This window comes from Podarcis vaucheri (assembly GCF_965113315.1).
Source record: "Podarcis vaucheri genome assembly, chromosome: 7".
In the NCBI taxonomy this organism is placed as follows: Eukaryota; Metazoa; Chordata; class Lepidosauria; order Squamata; family Lacertidae; genus Podarcis; species Podarcis vaucheri.
Genome location: NC_138765.1, coordinates 83,050,602 through 83,063,598, shown reverse-complemented (window position 1 = coordinate 83,063,598; position 12,997 = coordinate 83,050,602).

Genomic DNA, 12,997 nt, shown 5'->3' with positions numbered 1-12,997 from the left:
GATTCACTGGAGCCATCTGTCAGGGGTTCTTGAGCTGTGATTCCTAAATTGCAGGGGTTGGACTAGAATATTATTATTATTATTATTATTATTATTATTGGTAAAGGTATGGGGACCCCTGACCATTAGGTCCAGTCGTGGCCGACTCTGGGGTTGCGGCGCTCATCTCTCTTTATTGGCCAAGGGAGCAGTCATGTGGCCAGCATGACTAAGCCGTTTCTGGCAAACCAGAGCAGCGCATGGAAACGCCGTTTACCTTCCCGCCAGAGTGGTACCTATTTATCTACTTGCACTTTGATGTGCTTTTGAACTGCTGGGTGGGCAGGAGCAGGGACCGAGCAATGGGAGCTCACCCCTTCGCGGGGATTCGAACCACCGACCTTCTGATCGGCAAGCCCTAGGCTCTGTGGTTTAACCCACAGCACCACCCGCGTCCCTCATTATTATTATTATATTTGTTATATTTATTTATTTATTTATTTATTTATACATACCCTGTCCATCTGGCTGGGTTTCCCCAGCCACTCTGGGTGGCTCCCAACAGAATATTAAAAACAGAATACAACATCAAATACTTCCCTATATGCTTGGGACTTAACCTTCCAGCTCTGCAGTTCTGCAATTAATTCCAAGAGGCCTACTCTGAGTTGGAACTGTAAACAAGGATTACAATCCTGTGTGATAGTTGGGGCAATTTCCACCCACTGTCTTTAATAGTTCTACATCTGACTTCGATCCCACTCTAAATAATCATCATAATAAGCTACTAGCGGTGTTTCTTTACCCTTTCAGAACATAAAGCTATTCTTCCCCACCCCATACACAAAGTCTGCTGCTGTTTCTCCTCCCAGAGACCTGTATTAATGTACTGTACCCTGGTTGGATGGAGCAAAGCTGCCTTCTTACTCCACGGCCAAATGCACTCTAAGCCCTCCTGGCATCCATTCAGTAGCTGGCATTTCACGGCCTTGCGCTGGCATCATGCCCGGCTCCTGGACTTTTGCCCTGGTACAACAGCAGGACCCTATTTCCCCACAAGGCTGTCCTTCCCCTGTTTACCAAAGAGGGAATTGACACATTTAAAAACACTTCTGTGTTCCAACAAGCCTATCTGGGACACAGTTTTAGTCTGGTGGTTCCTAAAGTGGGCAGCAGCAGCATCACGGGGTGGGGTGTTTGGCTTACCCAAGGGGGTGCTAAGAGGCAATGAGGGGCAATATATTGGGGGGGGGCACTGGAGGTGTCAGTGACCATCAGACTTAGAAAAGTGGAGCAAGTTCATCCATTTTGCTGAAGCAATTGAACTAAACAGTTTTTTCAAAAGGGATTATGAATTGATGTGCAATTGTTGCCGTTTTGAATTTTTGTCGTGTTAATATCTCCCTTAGCTAGTTGTCCAAACTGCTGTTGTGAATCATGCTTTTTATGGGGTGAGGTAGGGGGTTCTGGGGATGAATTTATGGGACTGACACCGAGGGAACCGTGGTTTGAAAGTTTGGGAGCCACTCATTTAGGGCTCATCCATGCTTTGGTGTTTCTAAGCACAGGTCTGGGATTTGAAGCTCCATCTCTGAGTGGTGGTTGGGCTTGGGTTTTTTAATCCCAGTATTTTCCCCAGTAAAACCTGTGTTTTACTGCTGAATAATCACAGCAAACAGCAGTTGGGCTCTTCACAGATTTATGTTTGCTCTGTTTCACATGCTTTCCCAGAAAAAGTATACACATTCTTTAAAAAGCACAGAGCAAAGGTTAGTGTGGATATTGTATTCCTTAGTTTCATCTGTTTTCAGTGAGGTTCCCTCCCCTTAATTTTATTCTAGCTTACGTTGCTTTTATTTTATTTCACATGATTTACATACCATTCCATCGTAACGAAATCCTTGATAAGTGATTTACAAACAATAAAAATAAAAGGCAGCTCTAAACAGGTACTTAAAAAGCTTTAGCAAGCTAATTTAAGACAGCTAGCAAGAGATTAAAACACATGGCAACGTTATCTATGCCCGGATAGGCTTGTCTGAACAAAAATGTTTTATGTCTGTTTTAAGAAAAACCTGCTCCTTTTCCCTTATGGGGTATCCAAGAGCCCGTATAGAGTCCTTAAGTGGGTTCCCTATCGGTAGGAGAAAATAACAGAGGCCAGCCAGAGAATATTGAGAAGCAAAGCGGCTAGTAAGCCTGATCTTTATCCGACTGTTGCAACAGGGTCTTCACTCACCACACGCAGAAGGGAGGAGGAACCCAGAACAATGCTGTGCAAGGCCTTATATAGACTTTAAATTGCCACCCCGCAGCCCAAGACCACCCCCCAATACATTATACATACATCAGAGAAGGGGCGGTCTACAACAGAATCCTGTCTGGCAGGAAACCTTTTGATTGGTTTTCTTGGCTGTTCATGGGTTTACCTGGAGAGTCTGGTCATTCTTTTGTGATGATAAATACTTAATTCCTGAATCCAGGTCAGAGGCTCACCCTATTCATATCTTAAATGTGCTCTTAAGGCAGGATTTGTGAGCAAAGAGACAATGAGGAGGTTTTTCCCATTTCCTCCCTCCTTGCAGAGAAATATTTGAGGTCAATTTGGGAGAGGCAAAATGGTTTCAGGACTTTTTTCCTGTACTGTTTCAGACATGCAGTTTATATATTTATGTATGTGTTTGCCTGGTACATGTATTTTATATCTTAGACCTTATAATTCCCATAACATGTGGCAGCCACTGAAGGTGCCTGCCTGATGTCAAGTGGCAGGGAGTTCCGAACTTCAGGTGATGCCCAAACTACTATCATTGGTTGCTCTCATTGGTGGCTTAAGTACAAAGAAAAGGGTGAGGGGTGGGTCTCTCTACAACCTACAGCATCTTTATTTCAGCCCTACTTGGAGCAGGCATGTCCAAAGTCCATTCTGGGGCCTAATTCGGCCCGCCGGTCAGTTTAATCCAGCCCTTGTGGCAGTTTATCTCCTGGGGTAAAATCATAAAAAAGCTCACCAACTTCGGTTGGTCCTTCGGTCTTGCCCTCACAGCCCTTCACTTCATCAAATCTGGTCCTCTTTGAAAAAAAGTTTGGACACCCCTGAGTCTTAGAGGATGGAGCAAGAGGCAGCAGAGATCAGGGGATTAAGTTCTCTCCACCCTGGAGCACGGAAGGAACAGAAGGTTTCCCCCTTTAGATTATAGGCAGGGGCTGGGAGCAAAGGTCTCTCTCCCCACTCTCTGCCCCCCAGCTAGGAAGGATGAAGCAGTTCAGAGTGCAGCCTTGGGTTGTGGAGCAGCCTTTGCTAATCTGGTGCCCTTTGGATGTGGTTGGACTACAACTCCCATCATGCCCCAACTAGTGCAGGCGTGTGTGTATGTGATGCAGGGGCTGATGGGAGTTGGAGTCCAGCCTCATCTGGAGGGCATAAAGGTAAAGGGACCCCTGACCATTAGGGACTAAGCCGCTTCTGGCGAACCAGAGCAGCACACGGAAGTGCAGTTTACCTTCCCGCTGGAGCGGTACCTATTTATCTACTGGCAGGAGCAGGGACTGAGCAACGGGAGCTCACCCCATCGCAGGGATTGGAACCGCCGACCTTCTGATCGGCAAGCCCTAGGCTCTGTGGCTTAACCCACAGCGCCACCTGCGTCCCGTTCTGGAGGGCATATCCCTCCATTAAAAGAAGGCAGGTCTGTGATGGGGGCAGTAAAGGCAAGTGACGGTCTAGTTCAGGGATGGGGAGTCTGAGTTCCTGCAGGTGTGGCTGGGCTCCCAACTGCCAGGAGCACCAGCAGCCAGCAGGACCAGTGGTCAGCATCTCAAGGGCACAGATGTTCCGAACCCTGCTTTAAAGCTTACCCTTGTATTTGAGGATCTGGAAGACATTTCTGCCCTCCCTCAACACAGCAGGGAGAAACGCGAGCGAAATTAGCTGGTGGGACAAGGAACCTGCTTCCTTCCCTCCCAGAATGCAACAGGGTGTCAAGAAACAGTCCTTTTTAGGGCTGGGGAGTCTTCGCATTGCAGTTCAGAGAAGATCCAAAAGGATGCTCGAGATCAGGGCGCCGTTTTTGGAAACAGCAATGCAAAAGGCCTCACTTGGAACTCATCTCAGCTCCCTGCTGTGCCAGAGGAAGGTGGAGGAAAGGTCTATAGACTGAAACGCAGGTCAACTCTACAGAGCTAAATCCCAAACAAGTATATTTGAGGGGTTTCCCCCCGTTTGTGGTACCATCTGCCCAGGAGAGTAAACTGCATAGCCCAATCTCTGCTCCCAATGAGGTTCAGCAGATATCTCCATGAGGTGGGGTCATGTTTGCAGAACATCGATTGCTGATAAGCCACCTGTCCTATCCAAGTTGGATATTCTACCTCTCCTTTAAATCAGAACCAGTGAAGGCGGTGAAGGTCCTGTGTGAGTGCCTGGAGACGGTTGGAGGATGGATGGCGGCTAACAGATTGAGGTTGAATCCTGACAAGACAGAAGTACTGTTTTTGGGGGACAGGGAGCGGGTTGGTGTGGGGGATTCCCTGGTCTTGAATGGGGTAACTTTGCCCCTGAAGGACCAGGTGCGCAGCCTGGGAGTCATTTTGGACTCACAGCTGTCCATGGAGGCGCAGGTTAACTCTGTGTCCAGGGCAGCTGTCTACCAGCTCTACCTGGTACGCAGGCTAAGACCCTACCTGCCCGCGAACTGTCTCGCCAGAGTGGTGCATGCTCTAGTTATCTCACGCTTGGACTACTGCAACGCGCTCTACGTGGGGCTACCTTTGAAGGTGACCCGGAAACTGCAATTAATCCAGAATGCGACAGCTAGACTGGTGACTGGGAGTGGCCGCCGGGACCAAATAACACCAGTTCTGAGAGATCTGCATTGGCTCCCAGTGCGTTTCCAAGCACAATTCAAAGTGTTGGTGCTGACCTTTAAAGCCCTAAACGGCCTCGGTCCTGTATATCTGATGGAGCATCTCCACCCCCATCATTCAGCCCGGACACTGAGATCCAGCGCCAAGGGCCTTCTGGCGGTTCCCTCGTTGCGAGAAGTGAGGCTACAGGGAACCAGACAGAGGGCCTTCTCGGTAGTGGCGCCCGCCCTGTGGAACGGCCTCCCATCAGATGTCAAAGAGATAAATAATTACCTGACATTCAGAAGACATCTTAAGGCAGCCCTGTTCAGGGAAGTTTTTAATATGTAACGCTGTACTGTTTTTAACACTGATTGGGAGCCGCCCAGAGTGGCTGGGGAAACTCAGTCAGATGGGTGGGGTATAAATAATAAATTATTATTATTATTATTCAGGTGGACATATTTGTCCGTTCCGTTTTGAAACGTAGTTAGGTCGCTTTCCCCCAGCTGCTCACAATTCGGCCCAGAAGACACAGTCTCCTTCGAACACAAAGCAGAAGTCTCCAGTGGGATTCAGAATCAGGAGGACTAGAATATCTGTTTTTAGGGGAACGGACTTATATCAAGGGTAGATTATCTGCTCTCCATGTCCAAGATCCAGGGTTCGGTCCCTGGTAAGGCCTCTGCCAGTCTGCAAAGGCAAACCCTTGGTTATACAGCAGTAAGGTAAAGGTAAAGGGACCCCTGACCATTAGGTCCAGTCGTGGCCGACTCTGGGGCTGCGGCGCTCATCTCGCTTTATTGGCTGAGGGAGCCGGCATACAGCTTCCGGGTCATGTGGCCAGCATGACTAAGCCGCTTCTGGCAAACCAGAGCAGTGCACGGAAACGCTGTTTACCTTCCCGCCAGAGCGGTACCTATTTATCTACTTGCACTTTGACGTGCTTTCGAACTGCTAGGTTGGCAGGAGCAGGGACCAAGCAACGGGAGCTCACCCCGTCGTGGGGATTCGAACCGCCCACCTTCTGATCAGCAAGCCCTAGGCTCTGTGGTTTAACCCACAGCGCCACCCGTGTCCCAGTTATACAGCGGGTTGTACAGCAAATACAGCAGTTAACTGATGGCCTGACGAGCCAACTTCCTATGCTCCTATTTTAAAAACCAGCCTTTTACTCAATCAGGACTAGAAACTTGCTGCATTGGGAAAGTGAAATATACTCAGAGTCGCAAAGTGATTTCATGCTCTTTATTCAGCTCATAGTGGTGAGGAGGAATGAATGGATGTCCCCTCAGAGTATCTGCTTTATATACATTATTTACACAATGGGCTGCACATGATTGGTTAATTCTGGAATTCTACTGTAAGCCAATCAGGTTGTGGATTCACTTATATCTGGAGCATGATTGGGTGCTTCCTGCCAACCAATCAGACTGCTGCATTGTTCTTGGACCAATCAGACTGCTGCATTCTGAATCCTATTGTTCTAGGACCAATCAGACTGCTGCAATTTGGATCCTATTGTTCTAGGACCAATCAGACTGCTGCAGTTTGGATCCTATTCAACTCAGTACATAACACCCCTCCCCTCTAAGTTCCAGTCCTGCCCGGGAGGTCGCATTCATAGTCCTCGAGGTACGCCGGCGGCCTACGTGTGCGTTGCGGCCTGGGGTGTTCCCTGGTCCGGGGTTCAGGTTCTGGCTCGTGTTCCAAGGATGCTGGCTGTGATGGGCCTGTTTGGTCTGGCGCAACCGGCTCGCTCAGTTGTGGTTCTGGTTCCGGTGTCCTTTCGGCCTCGCGGGTCCTCTCTGTATTTACTGATTCTGCCTCTCCTGCTGGCCCCTCCTGGTCTATGGGCCTCACTGCCCCTCTGTTCCCTTGGGACTCCTCTGACCTTTCCTCCTCCTGGTTTTCTCCTGGGAATCGTCGCCGTATCTGGTCGCAGTGGCGGCGCCAGCATTGCCCCCCATCTGTTAGCACCTCGTACGACACGGGGCCAGTGACCCTGGTGACTGTGGCGGGTACCCATGCTGGGCCTGCCCCAAAATTCTTTGCGTACACTGGGTCCTGGGCCTCGAAGGTCCGGGGGTTCCTGCCTTCCCCCACCACTACCTCATCCTGAGCTCTATCGGGGTGAAGGCGGTCCAATCTGATTGCAAGGCGCCGACCCATTAGTAGTTCAGCAGGGCTCCGGCCAGTCGTTGAGCTGGGGGTGCTGTGCTGTGCTAGGAGGAATGTGGCAAGGCGGTACTCCCAATCCCCTTGCGTCATGCGGCGAAGGGTGTCCTTGGTGGTCCGCACCATGCGTTCTGCTTGGCCATTGGTGGCAGGGTGGAATGGTGCCGAACGGATGTGGCGGATGGCGTTCTGCGCTGTGAAGGTTTGGAATTCTCCTGACGTAAATGCAGTCCCGTTGTCTGAGACGAGAGTGTCCGGGAGCCCGTGGGTTGCAAACAGCCTGCGTAGTACCCGGATGGCTGCGGACGTGGAAGTGGACGGTACCAGTGCGACTTCCAGCCATTTGGTGTAGGAGTCCACCACTATGAAGAATGTTTTCCCCTGAAAGGGGCCAGCGAAGTCCACATGCAGGCGTGACCATGGTGCTCGGGCGGACTCCCAGGACTGGACTGGGGCCCTTGGGGGATCTGGGCGGGATTCTTGGCAGGCCTGGCAGTGTTTGACCCAGGCCTCTATCTCTCCGTCGATCCCTGGCCACCACACATAACTCCTGGCAAGGGCCTTCATTCTTACTACCCCTGGGTGTGTCTCGTGTAGGGCTGTGAGGACCCTTTTGCGGAGGGGCTGGGGAACAACGACCCTGCTTCCCCATAACAGGCACCCCTTGTGGGCCGACAGTTCATGTTTGCGGGTTGTGTAGCCAGCGAATTCTGGCCCGGGGCTGCTGCTGGGCCATCCCCTCCACACCCAGTCCAGGACCCGGGAGATGACCCTATCTTTCTTGGAATGGTGTGCAACTTCTTGTGCCTGAATGGGGCGGTCGGGAAGCAGCTCCAGGCTCATAACCTCTTGTGCAGGTGCTGGGTCGGGGCCTGTTTCCGGTAGTGGTAGCCTGCTGAGGGCGTCCGCATGGCCCATTGCCTTCCCCGGGCGGTGAATCAGTGCATACTGGTAGCTGGCAAGGAAAATTGACCACCTGAGGACGCGAGGAGACAGCACTTGGGGGGTCTGCTTTTCGGGGGCAAACAAGCCAAGCAACGGCTTGTGGTCAGTCACCACGGTGAAGGGCCGCCCGTACAAGAAATCATGGAATTTTTTTACTCCCTTCACGATTGCCAGACCCTCTTTGTCTATTTGTGAGTAGTTCCGCTCGGTTGCGTTGAGTGTCTGGGAAAAGTATGCCACCGGTACCTCTCTTCCATCCGGGAGTTGGTGCCCCAGGACAGCGCCAATGCCATAGGGTGAGGCGTCGCATGCTAGCACCACCGGCAGCCTCTCGTCGAAGTGTGCCAAGACCGAGTTTGAGACAAGCAAGTCCTTGACTGCCTGGAATGCGGCCTCCTGGCGCTGGCCCCACACCCAAGGGGCCCGCTTGTCCAGGAGTCTGTGTAGGGGCTCTGCTACCGCCGCCTTGTGGGGAAGGAAGGAATGGTAAAAGTTCAATAGTCCCAAGAAGGCCTGAAGTTCAGTCTTGCTCTTGGGTGCTGGGGCATCACAGATGGCCCGTACCTTGTCCCCAGTCGGGTGGACCCCTTCTGCATCCACCATAAATCCCAGAAAGTCCACCTGAGGCACTCCTAGTAGACATTTTTCCCGCTTCACCTTGAGACCCGCCGTCTGGAAACGGTGCAGAACGGTGCGGAGGCGGTCCTCAAACTCCTCTGGTGTGGGCCCGGCAATCAACACATCATCGAAGAAGGGGGTGACGCCAGGAATCCCTTTAAGGAGCGAGTCCATTAGATTCTGGAATATGCCTGGTGCCACACTGACACCGAATTGCAGCCGCTTTACCCTGAATGCTCCTCTGTGCGTCACAATCGTCTGTGCCTCTGCTGTGGCCTCATCTACTGGCAGCTGTTGATATGCTTGGGCCAAGTCCAGCTTGCCAAAAATTTTCGACCCAGCCAGGGTGGCAAGGACATGGCTGACCACTGGCACTGGGTATGCATGGGCTGTGAGGGCCTTGTTTATGGTACATTTGTAGTCTGCACAGATGCGGACCGAACCATTAGGCTTGACGGGTGTGACGATTGGAGTTTCCCAGGGGGCATTAGGCACCGGCTCCAGCACTCCTTGCTCCACGAGGCGGTCCAATTCCTCGTCTATACGGGGTTTCAGGGCGAACGGGACCCGGCGGGCCTTGAGCCTGACCGGTCGTACTGCAGGGTCAAGCTGTAGAGCAATGGGGGGCCCCGTATACTGTCCCAAATTCCCATCGAAAACCCCTGGAAATTCCTTGCAGATGGCGTCCACGTCCACTTGTAAGGTAGTGTGGTTCACCCCGGTGATGGCTAGCCCCAGTGGTCCAAACCATGCCAATCCCAGTAAGCTAATGTAGGGGCCCTTGACCACAAGCAAGTCCAGTTGCCGCGTCCGCCCTCGGTATTGCACCCTGAAGGTCCCCACCCCCATTGTGGGGACCTTACGTTTCTGGAAGTCCCGTAGGGTGAATGGGGCCGGCCTGAGTTTGGGACCCCCAGTAGGACACAGTTTCCTTAAGGTCTTTGCCGAGATTATGGATAGAGTTGAACCCGTGTCAAGCTCCATGCGGCATGGGGTCCCCTCTATCTGTACCTCTACATAAATTTTCTCTACGTTGGGGTGGGGCAACTGGTATACCTGGCAGTCCGTGAGCTCCGTCGAGTCGCCTTGGTGCGTTGGGCCCCGGGACCTGGGGCTCTTGGATTGGTCATCTGATGCCTGGCGTCGGGTGGGCCGAGCCCGACACACCCGGGCGATGTGTCCCAATTTTCTGCACTGCCTGCACTCTGCGTTGCGGAAACGGCAGCTCCTCCTCTCGTGACTCTCCCCGCAGCTTGCGCAGTTTCCTCCTTCTCGTCGAGGCAGCTGTGGTGTGTGCGCTGCTTGAGTGCGCTGCTGTACTCGGTGCACCTCCTCCCTGTCGGATCCTGAGTCGTCGGTGAGGTCTTCGTGGTGGACCCTGGGTTGGGATGGCAGGCTCGGCCGTGCCTCTTGCGTCGACCTCTCGGCAGCTTCCGTTGCCAGGGCCTCCTCCAGAGCGACCTGGAACGTTAGGTCCTTCTTGGCGTAGAGGCGTCGTTGCAGCTTCTCATCCTTCAGGCCACCGACGAGGCGGTCACGAAGCATGTTCTCCAGCTCTGAGAAGTTGCAGAACCGGGCGGCTTGGCGGAGAGAGGTCACAAACCCAGTTATGGTTTCCCCAGGGGCTTGTCGCTTTGCGTAGAAGGCATTTCGACGAGCCACCACTGAGGGCTGCGGTGAAAAGTGCCCCTTCAGCTGTTCCATTATTGTTTTGTATGGAACAGTAGCGACGTCTTCAGGCGCAAGGAGAGCCCGGGCGATTTCAAACGTCTCCTCTCCACAGACGCTGAAGAGTATCGCCCTCTTCTTGGCGTCTTCTTCGTCGGTGACCCCTTTGGCTTCTAGGAGGAAGGTGAAACGGGAGGCGTACGCTTCCCAGTCTCCAGATGCTGGGTTGAATGGTGAGAAGCTGCAGTTGGCTGCCATTCTGAGTTCCTTGTGTCCCGGAGCTGAAGCCTGGATACACGGTGCGAGGCAGCGGTGCGGCAGGTGGCGATGCTGCGGTGCTGTGTGTGGCAGTCAGCTCAGCGGGATCCCATCCTCGTCGCCAGTGAAATATACTCAGAGTCGCAAAGTGATTTCATGCTCTTTATTCAGCTCATAGTGGTGAGGAGGAATGAATGGATGTCCCCTCAGAGTATCTGCTTTATATACATTATTTACACAATGGGCTGCACATGATTGGTTAATTCTGGAATTCTACTGTAAGCCAATCAGGTTGTGGATTCACTTATATCTGGAGCATGATTGGGTGCTTCCTGCCAACCAATCAGACTGCTGCATTGTTCTTGGACCAATCAGACTGCTGCATTCTGAATCCTATTGTTCTAGGACCAATCAGACTGCTGCAATTTGGATCCTATTGTTCTAGGACCAATCAGACTGCTGCAGTTTGGATCCTATTCAACTCAGTACATAACAGAAAGGAAGGACCATAGCACAGTGGCAGAGCTTTGCAGGAGAAAGCTCCTAAGGTCAGCACCTGTTAGCATTTCCAGGTACGTCCGGGAACGTCCTCTGCCTGAAACCCCATTAAGCTGATACCCGTCGGTTTTGGCAATGCTGAGCTGAGCAGATCATCGGGTTCCCTGAGTCTGCTCCCATGGGTTGTAGCCAGGGCTCGTCCTACTCTAGAATAGACCCGCTGAAGTAAACTGGCATGGCTAATTTAGGCCCTTCGATCTCGTTGGGTCTACTCAGGGTCACATAAGCAGGAAGTCAGTGGCGGCAAGAGCAGATCTGGCCCTGTGTGTACACTGTATTGCCTCTGTGTGACCTGAAGCCAACCTGACCTGGCAGCCTGCCACATGGATGAGTCCTCTGCAAGCTTTGGTGGCCATGCCACATGACCTCCTGTCATTCGACTCAGCTGACCTGGGAGGGGACCTCCCGTGGGATTTAATGTTTAACCCGTTTTTATTCTATACGCAAAGTCTGGGCGCTGTGTGAAATGTCACAGTGACCCACTTGGAGCCTGCGTGGGTCAAGGAGGCTGCCGTAAAGAGGAGGCTGTAGCCCAGAGGATGTTCATGGCCCGCCATGGGCAAGAAGGACTACAATCCACCCTCCCCTTGCCCATGTCTTTGCCATGATGGAACAGCATCTGGGCTACATGCACATTATTATTATTATTATTATTATTATTAATTTTTATTGATACAGCAAGAAAAAGAAAAAACACAAAAACCAAATTGCACACAGAAATAACCATAGACACATCATTTTCTTAACAAACAATAAAACATATATTGGTCTTAACACTAAAGACCCAACCTCCCGTCTATTCCATATTTCGATTTCATATTACTTATTGCCAATACATACTTTTGTCATAATTAAACTTTTTCTTAATATATCTAATTTCTTATATCTACCTTGCAACTATTACTGAAGTTCCTCAAATGCTGCAACAGAATTTAAACTACTATATTTTTTTCAAATATTCTTTGAAAACCTCCCATTTTGAAACAAATTCCTGTTATGATTTATTCTTTATTTTTTTCTGATAGACAGTCTAATTTGGCATATTCTGTCAGCTTTTGGATCCAATCTTATATAGAGGGGATTTCATTACTCTTCCATTTTGCCGCGATCAGAACTGTTGCTGCCACCTTCGCATATAAAAAGTTACCCTTCCTCTTTTGCAGAATATCCAAATCTGTTATTCCCAGGAGGTAGGCCTCTGGTTTTTTATTAAAAGAGATCTTTAGCATTTTTTTGCAGTTCTGCATGGGCTGCATGCACATTTAAAGCACACTGACCCCATCTGCCCTGGGAACTGTAGTTTGTTGGGGTGTTGAGAATTGTAGTGCTGCCAGGTACAAACTGCAGCTCCCGGGATTCTTTGGGAGAAGCCATGTGCTTTGAAGATTTAAATGTCCAGGCCTCTTTTCAAGGTTCCCTCCATCCCATCCATGGGGCTGGGGATTGTGTGAAATGGCGGAGATTGTACGAAAACACCCCGCAAGGGGGTTAACCTGCGCTCACACCAGGAGAGATCGCCCAAAGTCCAAGGTAAACAAGGTACTGTGGCAAGAGGTCTCGAGTCCACTCTGAGCCCAACTCTCTTTCTGCGCTTGATGGTTTATGACGGGGAATAAACCTGATAGCTGTGTAAGTTGCAGGAGGCCCAGGTTCCAGAAACACAACCCATTGCCCTCGAGAGAGAAATTGAGAAGCTGGAGCACAGTACAGTCAAGGTGAAGGCCATCACTCGCTTCTCTTGAGTGCTGAAAAACAACGCGGGAGAGCCTTCTGTGCAGGGAGGGCGTCAATAACCCAAAGAGGCCTACAATATGAGGCTGCCTCTTGCAGGAAAGTCTCCTTAAAGGAGGAGGAGGGTTTTTATCCCTATTACCTTATTTTTTCGCTCCATAAGACGCACCATTTTCCTCCTAAAAAGTAAGGGGAAATGTGTGTGTGTCTTATGGAG